General features: G+C 46.0%; 1 protein-coding gene across 1 annotated transcript in view; it reads right to left on the reverse strand.

Moving 5' to 3' along the window:
* Positions 1–4,585, reverse strand: part of HEATR4 (HEAT repeat containing 4) — a 78,522-nt gene that overhangs the window by 69,259 nt on the left and 4,678 nt on the right. Inside the window, exon 2 of the mRNA XM_027769115.1 lies at positions 3,380–3,617. The gene's annotated coding sequence lies outside the window, so the exon portion shown is untranslated. The remainder of the gene's footprint in view (positions 1–3,379; positions 3,618–4,585) is intronic.

Consider the following 4,585-nt stretch of genomic DNA (forward strand, 5'->3'; position numbering starts at 1 on the left):
GCAGGGGGGGGGGTCTGGGGCTAGCAGGAGGTATGGTGGCTAAGGCACTGAACTCCTACATGGCTGACTGCAGTTTGAGTCCCAGATATGAGCTTGAAAAATTGCACTGGGCATGTGTGCATGTGTGCCTAAGATCCCAGGAGGAAAACAGGAGAAGGGATTGTGGTGTGGCTATCCTCCTGAGGGGTGAGTTTTCATGTTCCTTTCTCTGTCTCTCTCCAGTGAGCACACACACCCTATGGCAAAAACGAAACAAAAAACAAAACCTTAAAAAACAAAAGGGGGTGGCAATCCATGGCCTGGTGGTTTAGGTGGCTGGATTCCACATGGCCAACTACACGGTTCAAGTTCCAGACCTGGCAGCTTGAGAAATATCAGGCGCATAGATGTGTGTACCCAAAATCCAAGTAGGAGGGAGAAATAGAGGAGAAAGGATTGCAGCAGAACCATACTATATGGGGGTGGTGTTTACTTTCCTTCTCTCCGTGTGTCTCTCCCCACAAAATGTACATTCCCTCAAGCAAAATTAAAAATGTAAAAGAGGGGCCAAGGCTAGTCAGTAGCATGTACTTTAAGGCACTGGATCACACATGTCCAACTGCACAGTTCAGGCATCAAACCTGGCAGCTTGAAAATCATGCCAGGTGGGCTGGCTGGTGACATGGTAGTTAGGGCACTGGACTTGCACATGACCAACCACAGTTCAAGTCCTGGATCTGGTGGCTTGCTTTCTCACTTTCCCCTTCTCTGTCTCTCTCTAGTGAGTGCATGTGCCTTATAGCAAAAATTGAATGATAGATAAAATAAAATAAGTAATTTTTAAAAAAAGAAAGAAAGAAAATCATGCCAGGTGCATGCACATGCATGTCCAAAATCCTGAGAGGATACTGGAAGAAAAGAAATGATAGTGTGGCTATCCTCCCTGGGGGGTGATTTCTCTCCCTCTTTGTCTCTTTCTGGCAAGTGCACATGTCCTACAGCAAAAACTAAAAAATAATAAATAAAAATGTAAAAAGTAATTAAAAAATAAAAAGAGGACAGATGGGAGTGTAGGGGTAAAATGCAATGTTCTTTAAAGCTAATGAACATGGGAAGGTTACAGAGAATCCAGAGACTTCTCTGAGTGTGCCAAGCACACACATGCCCATGATCCGGGACTGGCTCAGACTGTGCGTGGATTGTGGCATCACGACCCTGTTTGGGGTGCTATCTCTCTGGCTCTGGCTATCTCTCTGGCTCTGACTCTCTCTCTTGCTATCTCACTAATGTAAGCAATACATTAAAAAGCTTAAAAACATACTGCTGAGGAATTTACTTCTGAGTAGGAATGAATAAATAAAGGAATGAGTAAATTTACTGCATATGTACAAAAGTTAAGACGACTTAAAAATCTGGGCCAGCCAGCGGTGTGGTGGTTAAAGGTGGCTGGATCTCACAAGGCCAACAATGTGGTTTGAGTACCAGGTCCAGCCGCTTGAAAAACACACTGAAAGCGTGTGCATGTGTGCCCAAAATCCGGAGAGGAGGGTGGAGGAGAAGGGATTATTGCCTTGCCATCTCTCCTGGGGGAGTGTTTCTTGCTCGCTCTCTTTCTCTCTCTCTCCCCCTCTCTTTATCTCTCTCTTGTAAGCACAGTGCCCTTCAGCAAATAAAAAATTTTAAAAAGAAGGTAAAATCCCCCATGGGGGATGACTTCTCGCTCTCTGTCTCTGTCTTTCTGACGAGTGCACGTGCGCTATAGCAAAAACCTCTTAAAAAAAAAAAAAAAAAAAAAAAACTAAAAAGAAGGTAAAATCTTGGGCCAGGTGGGATGGCACAGTGATCGCAACTGGACCCACAAGGGAAAAGTCTCGGCTTCATGTCCTAGAACTTCCCTGAGCACACTTCTGTGTGTGTCCCTGGTCTGGGTTGGCTGAGAATGAGGCGGATCACAACATTAGGACATTGTTGGGAAAGCCTGTCTCTATGTCTCTCTCACTCATGAAATAAATAAATATCATCACTTTATTATTATTATAAAGGGCCAGCCAGTGGTGTGGTGGTTAAGGCAGCTGAACCCCATATGGGCAACTACTCAGTTCAAGTCCTGGACCCTGCACCTTGAGAAACACACTGGGCCCACATGCATGTTTCAAATCTCCAAAGGAGAGCGAGAGATGGAGAAGAGATTATAGTGCGACCATCCCTCCTAGGAGGGTACTCTCTCACTTTCTCTCTCCTCCCGCCCCATGAGCACATGTGTCCTTTGGCAAATTAAAGAAAAGGGGGATGCTGCGGGTGATGTAGTAGTTAAAGTACTGGATTCCCACATGGCAGACTGTGGTTCAAGTCTAGACCTGGTGGCTTGCTTTCTCACCGTTTTCCTCTCTCTCTCTGGTGAGCACATGTGCCATACAGCAAATATAATAATAATAATACATGACATGAAATGATTCTTTAAAAATAATCATATGTGTGGGGACCAGCAGGTGGCATGGTGGTTAAGCTGCCCACATGGCTGACCATGGTTTGAATCCCAGACCTGGTGGCTTGCTTTCTCATTTTCTCTCTCTCTGTGTGTGTGACTCTCTCTGGTCATATTAAAATAAATGAATGAATAAATAAAATATATTTTTAAAATAATTATTTAAAAATATATAAAATGTATAATCTCAGTGAATTTCAGAATGGCATCTAGTAATAGTTCAACCAAAGAAACATAAAATAAACCATTTTATTACCTTTTTTTCTTTAATCACCAGAGAGTACATGCATTCGTCAGAGAGAGGAAATGGGGGGAGAGAGAGAGAGAGAGAGACAGAGGAGGATCACCCACTGGGGTGTAGTCATACATGTGCACATGGATGCATGCTATAGGGTACATGTGCTCACTGCAGACTGACACACAGAGAAAGCAACCCTCAAGGGGAATGACCATAGTGCAACCCTGTCTCCATTCTCCTCTTAGGACTCAAACTGCATGGTTGGCCATGTGGGGTCCAGCCACCCCAACTACCATGACACTTGGCTATCCCCCCTTATCATTTGTTTCTCCAGTCTCTATCCTGCCAGGATTTGGGGCATGCATGCACATGCACCCATCCTGCTCTTCAAACCACCCAGGGTCAGGATCGGAACCAGGGTTGGGCCTGTGGGATCCAGCTCCAGAAACAGAGCACTTTATTGATGTGCAACAAGGCTGGCCCAACGAACCATTTTAAATCAATAAGTCTGTTTTTCAGTATCCCACACTCAGAAGATAAATTTCTGGTTATCACAGTAGTTAACCATCCTATACGACAAAGATGATGCATATACTCTCGAAGTTCGCCAAGAGAAACAGTGATTGATTTGTAGTTAAGATGTACGATACGGAGAGGTGGCACAGTGGTAAACCCACCTCTGAGGCTGACCGAATGGGAAGGTTCCAGGTTTGCATCTGGAGATCTCTGTGAGCATGCCAGGCATGCCCCCCTCCCTGTGAAGCCAGGTCCAGATGGTTCCAGCAGCTTTCTCCAGATAAGTGAGTGCTGTGAAGAGAGACAAGTTCTGGGAAGAGTTGCCCATGATCCAGGGCTGGCTGAGGTTAGGGGTGAAATGCAGCATTTGGGTTGCTTCTTTCCCTGTCTCTCTCACTCCTAGAAAAAAAGAAAATTTTAAAAATAAAAATTTAAATCTAAAACCTTTTAGGATTGGCTCTTATGAAGATTAAAAAAAATGTAACCTACAAAAATTGATATGCTGACACTTTCAAAGGATTTAATAATGTAATATTTTTCTTTTTTCCATTTGCAATAGGGTACATGTAATCGCTGGAGAGAGAAAAAGTGAGAAAACACTTCCCAGGGGATTGGCCACTCTGCAATCCCTTCTCCATTTTGCTCTTGGAATTGTGGGGCACATGTACACATGCCCAGTGTGATTTTCAAGCCACTGGTTCAGGACTCTAATGACAAAGTTGGTCATGTGGGCTCCAGGCATCTTAATTCAGACCTAGCTGGCCTGATAAAAGGCTGATAGTATAACGCTGTTAATATTTTGTTTGGGCTATAACCCAAATAAGAAGTTATTATTGTACAAAAAGAAGTATTACTAGCAGTAACCTTTATCAGGGAGCTTCTGGTTGGGCAACCCTGGATCGCTGCACCTTTTGCTAAGGATGCCCTTTGAGAAGGATCCGAGTTTCTACCTGTGCTCATACTCTTGTCCCCCTCCCTGTGAAGCCAGGTCCAGATGGTTCCAGCAGCTTTCTCCAGATAAGTGAGTGCTGTGAGGCAGAGACAAGTTCTGGGAAGAGGTTCACTGCCACACCCAGAGCCTCTGGGCGTCCCTGCCTGCCCTGCCCGGGTCTGGAGAGAAGCCTGGCTCCTTTTGCCTCAGACCAGGGAGGAGCGCCGGTCCGAGAGTAAAGCGCCAGATGCCTCCTCAAGCAGCTCGGCCACTGTCGGCTCCCGGCATCAAGGGACGCCAGACACTGTTCGGACACTCTGCGCGGTCAGCACAATCTCGCACAGGACTCGAGCCTCGGCCTCCCAGCTCGGAGCCAGAGATGGCGTGGGGTGAGCCTGGAGCCCGCGGGCCGCTGCGCCTGGGACGAGGCGGGGCG

This window comes from Tupaia chinensis, unplaced genomic scaffold, assembly GCF_000334495.1.
Source record: "Tupaia chinensis unplaced genomic scaffold, TupChi_1.0 Scaffold148607_1, whole genome shotgun sequence".
Classification (NCBI taxonomy): domain Eukaryota; kingdom Metazoa; phylum Chordata; class Mammalia; order Scandentia; family Tupaiidae; genus Tupaia; species Tupaia belangeri.